General features: G+C 42.4%; 1 long non-coding RNA gene across 1 annotated transcript; it reads right to left on the minus strand.

Annotated features, from left to right (window-relative positions):
• Nucleotides 1-9,535: 9,535 nt before the first annotated feature.
• Nucleotides 9,536-12,528, minus strand: LOC137157791 (uncharacterized). The gene is made up of 2 exons (XR_010921238.1): nt 11,687-12,528; nt 9,536-9,742 (listed from the first exon to the last, which is right to left on the minus strand). It is a non-coding gene; the product is annotated as an uncharacterized lncRNA (long non-coding RNA).
• Between the last annotated feature and the right edge of the window lie 296 nt (nt 12,529-12,824).

Consider the following 12,824-nt stretch of genomic DNA (forward strand, 5'->3'; position numbering starts at 1 on the left):
TTGAGCTTTTACTATCAAAGCCAATACGGCAAAAACAACGAGGGTTCCGCGGCACTCTAAAGACTTTAGTCTTTAGAGTGTCGCGGAACCCTCGTTGCCGAAAACAATGTAGATGCTTCTACACTTTGAGCTTTCTTATCAAAGCCAATATGGCAAAAACAATGAGGGTTCCGCGACACTTTAGTCTTTAGAGTGCCGCGGAACCCACGTTGCCGAGAACAATGTAGATGCTTCTACACTTTGAGCTTTTGTTATCAAAGGCAATATGGAAAAAACAACGAGGGTTCCGCGGCACTTTAGTCTTTAGAGTGCCGCGGAACACTCGTTGCCAAAAACAATGTAGATGCTTCTACACTTTGAGCTTTTGTTATCAAAGCCAATATGGCAAAAACAACGAGGGTTCCGCGGCACTCTAAAAACTTTAGTCTTTAGAGTGCCGCGGAACCCTCGTTGCCGAAAACAATGTAGATGCTTCAACACTTTGAGCTTTTGTTATCAAAGCCAATATGGCAAAAACAATGAGGGTTCCGCGGCACTTTAGTCTTTAGAGTGCCGCGGAACACTCGTTTCCGAAAACAATGTAGATGCTTCTACACTTTGAGCTTTTGTTATCAAAGCCAATATGGCAAAAACAACGACGGTTCCGCGGCACTTTTGTCTTTAGAGTGCCGCGGAACCCTCGTTGCCGAAAACAATGTAGATGCTTCTACATTTTGAGCTTTTGTTATCAAAGCCAATATGGCAAAAACAACGAGGGTTCCGCTGCACTTTAGTCTTTAGAGTACCGCGGAACCCTCGTTGCCGAAAATAATGTAGATGCTTCTACACTTTGAGCTTTTATTATCAAAGCCAATATGGCAAAAACAACGAGGGTTCCGTGGCACTCTAAAGACTTTAGTCTTTAGAGTGCCGCGGAACCCTCGTTGACGAAAACAATGGAGATGCTTCTACACTTTGAGCTTTTGTTATCAAAGCCAATATGGCAAAAACAACGACGTTTCCGAGGCACTTTAGTTTTTAGAGTGCCGCGGAACCCTCGTTGCCGAGAACAATGTAGATGCTTCTACATCTTGAGCTTTTGTTATCAAAGCCAATATGACAAAAACAACAAGAGTTCGGCGGCACTCTAAAGACTTTAGTCTTTAGAGTCCCGCGGAACTCTCGTTGCCGAAAACAATGGAGATGCTTCTACACTTTGAGCTTTTGGTATCAAAGCCAATATGGCAAAAACAAAGAGGGTTCGGCGGCACTTTTGTCTGTAGAGTGCCTCGGAACCCTCGTTGCCGAAAACAATGTATATGCTTCTACACTTTGAGCTTTTATTATCAAAGCCAATATGGCAAAAACAACGAGGGTTCCGCGGCACTCTAAAAACTTAAGTCTTTAGAGTGCCGCGGAACCCTCGTTGACGAAAACAATGTAGATGCTTCTACACTTTGAGCTTTTGTTATCAAAGCCAATATGGCAAAAACAAAGAGGGTTCGGCGGCACTTTTGTCTTTAGAGTGCCGCGGAACCCTCGTTGCCGAAAACAATGTAGATGCTTCTACACTTTGAGCTTTTACTATCAAAGCCAATACGGCAAAAACAACGAGGGTTCCGCGGCACTCTAAAGACTTTAGTCTTTAGAGTGTCGCGGAACCCTCGTTGCCGAAAACAATGTAGATGCTTCTACACTTTGAGCTTTTGTTATCAAAGCCAATATGGCAAAAACAATGAGGGTTCCGCGACACTTTAGTCTTTAGAGTGCCGCGGAACCCACGTTGCCGAGAACAATGTAGATGCTTCTACACTTTGAGCTTTTGTTATCAAAGCCAATATGGCAAAAACAACGAGGGTTCTGCGTCACTTTAGTCTTTAGAGTGCCGCGGAACACTCGTTGCCGAAAACAATGTAGATGCTTCTACACTTTGAGCTTTTGTTATCAAAGCCAATATGGCAAAAACAAAGAGGGTTCGGCGGCACTTTAGTCTTTAGAGTGCCGCGGAACCCTCGTTGCCGAAAACAATGTAGATGCTTCTACACTTTGAGCTTTTATTATCAAAGCCAATATGGCAAAACAACGAGGGTTCCGTGGCACTCTAAAGACTTTAGTCTTTAGAGTGCCGCGGAACCCTCGTTGACGAAAACAATGTAGATGCTTCTACACTTTGAGCTTTTGTTATCAAAGCCAATATGGCAAAAACAAAGAGGGTTCGGCGGCACTTTTGTCTTTAGAGTGCCGCGGAACCCTCGTTGCCGAAAACAATGTAGATGCTTCTACACTTTGAGCTTTTACTATCAAAGCCAATACGGCAAAAACAACGAGGGTTCCGCGGCACTCTAAAGACTTTAGTCTTTAGAGTGTCGCGGAACCCTCGTTGCCGAAAACAATGTAGATGCTTCTACACTTTGAGCTTTTCTTATCAAAGCCAATATGGCAAAAACAATGAGGGTTCCGCGACACTTTAGTCTTTAGAGTGCCGCGGAACCCACGTTGCCGAGAACAATGTAGATGCTTCTACACTTTGAGCTTTTGTTATCAAAGCCAATATGGCAAAAACAACGAGGGTTCTGCGTCACTTTAGTCTTTAGAGTGCCGCGGAACACTAGTTGCCGAAAACAATGTAGATGCTTCTACACTTTGAGCTTTTGTTATCAAAGCCAATATGGCAAAAACAAAGAGGGTTCGGCGGCACTTTTGTCTTTAGAGTGCCGCGGAACCCTCGTTGCCGAAAACAATGTAGATGCTTCTACACTTTGAGCTTTTGTTATCAAAGCCAATATGGCAAAAACAACGTGGGTTCCGAGGCACTATAAAGACTTTAGTCTTTAGAGAGGCGCGGAACCCTCGTTGCCGAAAACAATGTAGATGCTTCTACACTTTGAGCTTTTCTTATCAAAGCCAATATGGCAAAAACAATGAGGGTTCCGCGACACTTTAGTCTTTAGAGTGCCGCGGAACCCACGTTGCCGAGAACAATGTAGATGCTTCTACACTTTGAGCTTTTGTTATCAAAGCCAATATGGCAAAAACAACGAGGGTTCCGCGACACTTTAGTCTTTAGAGTGCCGCGGAACCTCGTTGCCGAAAACAATGTAGATGCTTCTACACTTTGAGCTTTTGTTATCAAAGCCAATATGGCAAAAACAACGAGGGTTCTGCGGCACTTTAGTCTTTAGAGTGCCGCGGAACCTCGTTGCCGAAAACAATGTAGATGCTTCTACACTTTGAGCTTTTGTTATCAAAGCCAATATGGCAAAAACAACGAGGGTTCCGCGGCACTTTAGTCTTTAGAGTGCCGCGGAACCCTCGTTGCCGAAAACAATGTAGATGCTTCTACACTTTGAGCTTTTGTTATCAAAGACAATATGGCAAAACAACGAGGGTTCTGCGGCACTTTAGTCTTTAGAGTGCCGCGGAACCCTCGTTGGCGACAACAATGTAGATGCTTCTACACTTTGAGCTTTTGGTTTAAAAGACAATATGGCAAAAACAACGAGGGTTCCGGGGCACTCTAAAGACTTTAGTCTTTAGAGTGCCGCGGAACCCCTCGTTGCCGAAAACAATGTAGATGCTTCTACACTTTGAGCTTTTGTTATCAAAGCCAATATGGCAAAAACAACGAGGGTTCTGCGTCACTTTAGTCTTTAGAGTGCCGCGGAACACTCGTTGCCGAAAACAATGTAGATGCTTCTACACTTTGAGCTTTTGTTATCAAAGCCAATATGGCAAAAACAACGAGGGTTCCGCGGCACTTTAGTCTTTAGAGTGCCGCGGAACCCTCGTTGCCGAAAACAATGTAGATGCTTCTACACTTTGAGCTTTTGTTATCAAAGCCAATATGGCAAAAACAACGAGGGTTCCGCGGCACTTTAGTCTTTAGTCTTTAGAGTGCCGCGGAACCCTCGTTGCCGAAAACAATGTAGATGCTTCTACACTTTGAGCTTTTGTTATCAAAGCCAATATGGCAAAAACAACGAGGGTTCCGTGGCACTCTAAAGACTTTAGTCTTTAGAGTGCCGCGGAACCCTCGTTGACGAAAACAATGTAGATGCTTCTACACTTTGAGCTTTTGTTATCAAAGCCAATATGGCAAAAACAACGACGTTTCCGCGGCACTTTAGTTTTTAGAGTGCCGCGGAACCCTCGTTGCCGAGAACAATGTAGATGCTTCTACATCTTGAGCTTTTGTTATCAAAGCCAATATGGCAAAAACAACAAGAGTTCGGCGGCACTCTAAAGACTTTAGTCTTTAGAGTCCCGCGGAACTCTCGTTGCCGAAAACAATGGAGATGCTTCTACACTTTGAGCTTTTGGTATCAAAGCCAATATGGCAAAAACAACGAGGGTTCCACTGCACTTTAGTCTTTAGAGTGCCGCGGAACCCTCGTTGCCGAAAACAATGTAGATGCTTCTACACTTTGAGCTTTTGTTATCAAAGCCAATATGGCAAAACAAAGAGGGTTCGGCGGCACTTTTGTCTTTAGAGTGCCGCGGAACCCTCGTTGCCGAAAACAATGTAGATGCTTCTACACTTTGAGCTTTTATTATCAAAGCCAATATGGCAAAAACAACGAGGGTTCCGTGGCACTCAAAAGTTTTTTGTCTTTAGAGTGCCGCGGAACCCTCGTTGACGAAAACAATGTAGATGCTTCTACACTTTGAGCTTTTGTTATCAAAGCCAATATGGCAAAAACAATGAGGGTTCCGCGGCACTTTAGTCTTTAGAGTGCCGCGGAACCCTCGTTGCCGAAAACAATGTAGATGCTTCTACACTTTGAGCTTTTGTTATCAAAGCCAATATGGCAAAAACAACGAGGGTTCCGCGGCACTTTAGTATTTACAGTGCCGCGGAACCCTCGTTGCCGAAAACCATGTAGATGGTTCTACACTTTGAGCTTTTGTTATCAAAGCCAATACGGCAAATACAACGAGGGTTCCGTGGCACTCTAAAGACTTTAGTCTTTAGAGTCCCGCGGAACTCTCGTTGCCGAGAACAATGGAGATGCTTCTACACTTTGAGCTTTTGGTATCAAAGCCAATATGGCAAAAACAACGAGGGTTCCACTGCACTTTAGTCTTTAGAGTGCCGCGGAACCCTCGTTGCCGAAAACAATGTAGATGCTTCTACACTTTGAGCTTTTGTTATCAAAGCCAATATGGCAAAAACAAAGAGGGTTCGGCGGCACTTTTGTCTTTAGAGTGCCGCGGAACCCTCGTTGCCGAAAACAATGTAGATGCTTCTACACTTTGAGCTTTTGTTATCAAAGCCAATATGGCAAAAACAACGAGGGTTCCACTGCACTTTAGTCTTTAGAGTGCCGCGGAACCCTCGTTGCCGAAAACAATGTAGATGCTTCTACACTTTGAGCTTTTATTATCAAAGCCAATATGGCAAAAACAACGAGGGTTCCGCGGCACTCTAAAGACTTTTGTCTTTAGAGTGCCGCGGAACCCTCGTTGCCGAAAACAATGTAGATGCTTCTACACTTTGAGCTTTTGTTATGAAAGCCAATATGGCAATAACAACGACGGTTCCGCGGCACTCTAAAGACTTTAGTCTTTAGAGTGCCGCGGAACCCTCGTTGCCGAGAACAATGTAGATGCTTCTACACTTTGAGCTTTTCTTATCAAAGCCAATATGGCAAAAACAACGAGGGTTCCGTGGCACTTTAGTCTTTAGAGTGCCGCGGAACCTCGTTGCCGAAAACAATGTAGATGCTTCTACACTTTAAGCTTTTGTTATCAAAGCCAATATGGCAAAAACAACGAGGGTTCTGCGGCACTTTAGTCTTTAGAGTCCCGCGGAACTCTCGTTGCCATAAACAATGAAAATGCTTCTACACTTTGAGCTTTTGTTATCAACGCCAATACGGCAAAAAAAACCCGGGTTCGGCGGCACTCTAAAGACTTCAGTCTTTAGTGTGCCGCGGAACCCTCATTGTCGAGAACAATGTAGATGCTTCTACACCTTGAGCTTTTGTTATCAAAGCCAATATGTCAAAAACAACGAGGGTTCTTCGGCACTTTAGTCTTTAGAGTGCTGCGGAACCCTCGTGTTGGGTTCCAATGCTGATAGCAGAGGACGAGGGAGGATTCCACTGCTGATGGCAGAGGATGCGGGACGGATAAAGCACAACAACCAATATGATTGCAAGCAGAATCGTTTATTCCATCTTGTTCTCCAGCTTATATACCTTTTTATCATCTCTGCATACAATGGTCACACAATTGCTGATTGGCTATTATATAATTTCACACACTTAGCATGGGAACAGCTTACATATTATTGGTAGCTTCTTAGCTTACACAACTATCTTGTTTACGACCTTGGATACTTTCTACTATCTAGTGGATGGCGGCCAAGTCCGCGGAACTCGCCGCCAGTGAGGCGCCTGAGTGAAAGTGGCTACCTTCCAGCTCCCTGTATGCAGCCTCACTTGACCCGGTGTCCACCACCGGGCCTGCTGTAAGTTTCCACTTAGGTAGCCATCAGGTCAGGGTACAAATAATACACTCCCACATCTCCCCCCTTTCTTTTAAATATGCGCTCAACAAAACACTCCAAACTACCTTGCAATAAGCAAATAAAACAGGGGACACAAATAAGGAAGAGGAGTACAATTCCCAAAATAATTATCCCCGTATAACAAAATAAAACAAACCAAAAGGGCCAGCCAAAGCTGCTAAGCCACTCCCATAAGGGATTATGAGTTTGCGTAATCTTATGCATATTTTTTGCAAGGCATTGCAATAAAGCATGAACAAAATATAACTGATCTGATAAATTCATACAACACATGCCTTCAAAATCCTCACAACCGTGTCCCTGTGCCAACAAAAAAATCGATAGCTGCACGATTCTGCAGCCATTAGGTCAGCATATGGATAATATACCCCCACAGCTCCCCCCTTTCTTTTACACTTCCCAGCATCTGGTCAGTGTGAGACCCTGAAGACATGCTTTTTTACATATTTATACAAACAAGACAAAAAAATTACATATGCATAAATTTTTGATACTTATAGGTATATTCAAAATATTACTACTATTACCATTAACTTATACATTTCTAGTTTAAAAAATATACATAACAAATAACATATGAACAAAAAATTTCTACTTTTCTATTAAAGTTGTCTGATCTCTCCCTCAGAAGACTATATGACTAATTAAAACTAGTTGGCTCTCTCCTTACCCTGTCTCTGACCCTGGCAAAAAATCAAACACTATGGGAAAAGGAAGGGGGGTGATTTCAGCAAAGAGCAGAACACTCAAAAAACTAAAATAAAGTGACTATAATCAAACAGACAATTATTATCCTACAATCCCCACTTTGAGCCATACTGTATACCAGTGTGGCTCACTTATAAACCTGAGCTAACTTTTGCTTAAATTTAATAATTTCAATTTAAGTTAACATTTGCACGACAGGCACTCTGGCCTTAACAAACCAACTAAAAACAGAGCAAACAGAGGGCAAAGTACCCAAACACTAAAAACAACAACAGGTAAAAATAACAATAAAACAAATTATACACACAAACAATTACGTAAGCCAGAATAAATTTGGTAGCCATAAAATTAAGGCATAAAATAAATCTGTGAAACCCCATGACATATCATCTTGGGAAATGGTATAGAATAATGATGCGATTTGTAAAATGTCATATGCATTAAATTAGTAGTTCTTTTAGTAATTTTGACTGAATTGTCCATAGTCAAATGATTTAAATCAGATTGTCTATCAGCCTGCAGCAATTAATTACAATTGATTATTTACATATTTACAGACCAATTATTTGGGAGAAGGGCCTGTTTTTCCTTCAGAAGGCTGCAAAAAAAAAAAAAAAATCAAAAATTCTCTTCCTATAACACTTTTCACACTTTTAACTGTCCCTCCAAACTCTGTAGTGTTAACTTCTCAATCTCTTTACTACATGGTGTTTAACACAATCAGAACCACGGGTATACCTTCTTCAAAATGCAAGGGAACATGACTGCAAATTCAACAGTTAGACACATTGAAATCTGTTTGTAATTGAATAATTAATTATAAAGATGTGTCTGTATAGTCCAAGAAGCATTGTCTTTTATGGTTTAGTTGCTTGGGTTGTAATTGTACCTCAAAGTCATCAGGTTGTTGGTCTTCTTCCCCATGGACCTTGGGGATTTCCTCGACAGGTGTACCGTTAATCAGGAACTTGGATCAAAATAAAGTCATCCAGATAAGGCCAATACAGAACATCCAAAAGATCACTAGCCATACCCATTTAGGGAACCAGTGATCTGGGGAGTTTTTAAGTCTTTGGTGGTAGGGATGACATCGTGGTATATCCTCTTCGCTCTGGAGTGGTTTCAAATCCTCTTCGCTCTGGAGTGGTTTCAAATCCTCTTCGCTCTGGAGTGGTTTTAAATCCTTTTCGCTCTGGAGTGGCAAATCCTTTTCTTGAGCAGGGGAGAGGTTACAAGCACTTGCACCCTGTTCCACTGACCTTGTCATTACAGGTGCAGAGGTTCTTTTACAGTGTTAGGCATGTATTCAGGACTGGTAACCTTGGCACTTTACAACAGTGTTGGTGGTGAGAAATACCTGGAGTGGGCCTTTCCAACGTAGTTTCAGGGCTGTCTGTCTTGGTGGACCTTTACGTGAATCCAATCACTGGGCTGTAGATCATGACATGCTTTTTGAGGGTCTTGGGGAAAGGCTTCTTGGACCTGTGAACAAAAAGCCTTAACACACTTCATTAATGCTTGACAATAAGTCAAATCAGTTTCATCAGCTAAATTAATATCCATTAGGTGAGTTGATACTGGTAGAGAGCTAGAAAGCCTCACGGGTCAGCCCATTAGGATCTTGTGTGGTAATAGTTCAGTCTTTCTGTTACATGATGATTTTATACTTATAAGGGCTAAAGGCAGGGCATTTGGCCATTTGAGGCTGGTTTTATGGCAAATTTTGGCTAGTTTATTTTTTTTTAGAACACCATTCTGTTTTTTCACTGCCCCTGCAGACTGAGGGTGATGTGGGCAATAAAAGTTCTGTTGGATATCAAGAGCCTTGCAAACTTCTTTTATAACTTGACCTGTTACTGTTGGTAGACAGAGGGATCCCAAAGCAAGGGATAAATTCCTTCACAAGCCTTTCGCTGACTATAATAGTGTCAGCCTTTGCACATGGGTAAACTTTTACCCATTCAAAAATAAACATACAATTACTAATACATATTAGACTGAACCAATATAAACACAAAACAACATAAATATGGCCTAAAATGCAGAAAGGACTGCAGCCTTAACAGCAGAGTCTGTTAAAACATACCAATAAACTAAGCATTTAACAACAACAATAATAAAAAATAACTATACAACATTTATAAAACAGCAACATAAAATTCATTTAATATGGAAGCCTCCCAAAGTGGGGAAGCCTTTTTGTTTTCAGAGTTAACCATAATTATGGACAACACCAAAGGCATAATGGGAATCAATGAAAACATTAACAAATTTACCTTCGGTCAGGATACAAACTGTAGTTACAGGAAAAAAAAATTAGCTTCTTGATCAGGGTTCACAGAAGGGAAAGGGTTACTTTTAATTACCTCATGTTAAAAACAAACAGCATAATCAGCCACAAGAATACCTTTAAAATTTCTTTGACAGGAGCCAATAACATAGAAAATCAATTTTGGGTTCTACAAAGGGTGGATAACAATGAGGCAGGATCAAAAACTGGACATCGGGTGAGTATAATATGACCTGCAAACAACAAAAGAATTTTATATTTTGTTAAACAAATATGAGGTACAAAAATAATAAGTGGAGAACCAAAAATCAAAGTTTCCGAGGTTTTACCCAAGGCAGCTACAGCTGCAATGGCACGGAGACAAGGTGGAAGCCCTGCAGCTACAGGGTCCATGGCATTACTGTAACAGGCAATGATCTTATACTTATCCCCACACAATCTTACACAAAGCAATAAATATTTTCCAGGTTTTCTAACAGAAAAAATTGGGGTGTATCAGAGGATTCAAGTAGGCACAATGATTCCTTGTTTAAGGAGAGATGTAATCACAGGACATATTCCTTTTGTATGCTGGATATTTCAAAATCCTGTCCCTATTCAAGAAATACAGCCAAAATAGAATTTTCATTTTCACAAGGAAAATAACAAATTAATCCCATCTGGTAAACAATAAATAATACAATCAAATTTTACAATATAAATGTCTACCTACCAGGTTAACTAAAAAATAAAAACTTAAAAGAAAAGCATACTAATTAAAAATAAATCTCAAAGAAACAGATAGTGGTTTAGACACTAGATGCGGCATTAATTGGTTTACATTCTTCCTTGATAAGGGAATAGAGAAAACTCCTAAACTTTTAAGGTGGATCTGCTGACTTCAGTGTCTAGAAAGTGTTTATAAAACATTTTACTGGTTTTCCATCAATAAAACAAAACACATAAAAACCTGATTAATCTATTAACAAAAAGGGTGCATTAATAAAGTTACCATTTCCCAGGCTGTCCTAATATAAAGGTTGAGTCTGGTCTCGGGGAGGAGGTGGTGGTGGCCCAAATGTCCACTCCGACTGGCCAGATCGTCTTGGACATTCTGCTTTCCAGTGTCCCAACTGTCCACAATAGTGGCAGGAGGAATCCCCTGGGGCCAAAAAGGTACCACGTCCTACTCCCCAACCCCGGCCCCGACCTCTCTAAATACTCTTTATCTAAATTTTCACTTTTTCCTTTTTGGAGTCCTTTAGACTCCTTACGCGGGACTTATGCAGTCTTTCTTTAGAATTTTCACCCTGTCTGCATTCTATCTTCGGCCCCCTTTCTCCTTTTGGCCATAAACCATGTTGTTCGAACCAAAATGCTTAAGGGCCCGATCCTTATTTTTTACAATTTCCCATTATGTTTACCCACTCCCTCCCCCTCTCTCAAAGGTTTTTAAAAACAAGAGAAGAGAAACGGAGAGAGAGATAAGGAGAGAGAAACAGAGAAGAAAAAGAAAGGAAAAAAAAATGTCCTCTCTCTCTCTTGAAACACTTAAGGTAGCACCTAATTACAAACAGTTTTTAAGATCCTTTTCACACACTTATTATACCACATAAGAGAAGTCTGACTGCCACTCAGTACTTCTGTACTTCTTCAGAGAAACCTGCCACTTATTATTTCTTTCATTTCCCATGGTAGAGGTCTCTTTAGGAGTCTTATTTTCCTATGTGCCAGTATTTATCACACGCTTCGGCCATCACCGACCAATCTCCTCGCGGAGGTATGGAACTGCGGTCCAGGTCTCCACACTCACTTCGTTCCCTACTGGCAATACATGAGGCGTCTCATTTCCCACTTGAAATATTTCTCTCACTGCCGCTTGTACCCCCGCTTCAGCCGCAAGGTTCTTCACCATCCTCCTTGCCTTATTCCAGGTCTGACTTAAGGCAAAGGCTTCCTTGTTGCCATGGGCTACCGACTCCCATAGGTCGGAGCCCAAGTATTCCCAGACAGTCTTATCAAATACAGTACTTGATTTTACAAAAATTCCCTTTCTTTGTTTCCACTTCAATAAGCAAGATAATTTATCCGGGGACACCTTTTCCCCTTGGCGCTCCGCGATACATATAAAAAATTCAAGCACCGTTTTTTCTTCAGCTGATGCAGCGTTTCCCATACTTAATTAATTAGCCGCTCACCTTTGAGCTCAAACACGTCCCTCTCGGACGACCACGCCTCTGGACGACCACGTCTCTCTCGGACGACCACGTCTCTGGGCGAACACGTCTGCCTCTGGGCGACCACGCCTGCCTCTCTGGGCGACCACGCCTGCCTCTGGGCGACCACGCCTGCCTCTGGGCGACCACGCCTGCCTCTCTGGGCGACCACGCCTGCCTCTGGGCAACCAGGAGCTGCCTTCACCGCAGTATCTCCTGTGAGCTCATACACGTCCCTCTTGGACGACCAGGAGCTGCGTCCAGCGCAGTACCTCCTGCAGCGGCTATAACTCCCGCGTTTCTTCTCCCTGCCCGACGCACAATCCAATCCACTTGAATTGCAATCACGTCGGGGTCACCATTTGTTGGGTTCCAATGCTGATAGCAGAGGACGAGGGAGGATTCCACTGCTGATGGCAGAGGATGCGGGACGGATAAAGCACAACAACCAATATGATTGCAAGCAGAATCGTTTATTCCATCTTGTTCTCCAGCTTATATACCTTTTTATCATCTCTGCATACAATGGTCACACAATTGCTGATTGGCTATTATATAATTTCACACACTTAGCATGGGAACAGCTTACATATTATTGGTAGCTTCTTAGCTTACACAACTATCTTGTTTACGACCTTGGATACTTTCTACTATCTAGTGGATGGCGGCCAAGTCCGCGGAACTCGCCGCCAGTGAGGCGCCTGAGTGAAAGTGGCTACCTTCCAGCTCCCTGTATGCAGCCTCACTTGACCCGGTGTCCACCACCGGGCCTGCTGTAAGTTTCCACTTAGGTAGCCATCAGGTCAGGGTACAAATAATACACTCCCACAGTAGATGCTTCTACACTTTGAGCTTTTACTATCAAAGCCAATACGGCAAAAACAACGATGGTTCCGCGGCACTCTAAAGACTTTAGTCTTTAGAGTGTCGCGGAACCTCGTTGCCGAAAACAATGTAGATGCTTCTACACTTTGAACTTTTGTTATCAAAGCCAATATGGCAAAAACAATGAGGGTTCCGCGACACTTTAGTCTTTAGAGTGCCGCGGAACCCACGTTGCCGAGAACAATGTAGATGCTTCTACACTTTGAGCTTTTGTTATCAAAGCCAATATGGCAAA

This window comes from Emydura macquarii, unplaced genomic scaffold (genome assembly GCF_026122565.2).
Source record: "Emydura macquarii macquarii isolate MOO-44397 ecotype Brisbane River unplaced genomic scaffold, CSIRO-AGI_Emac_v2 contig_1567, whole genome shotgun sequence".
NCBI classification, from domain to species: domain Eukaryota; kingdom Metazoa; phylum Chordata; order Testudines; family Chelidae; genus Emydura; species Emydura macquarii.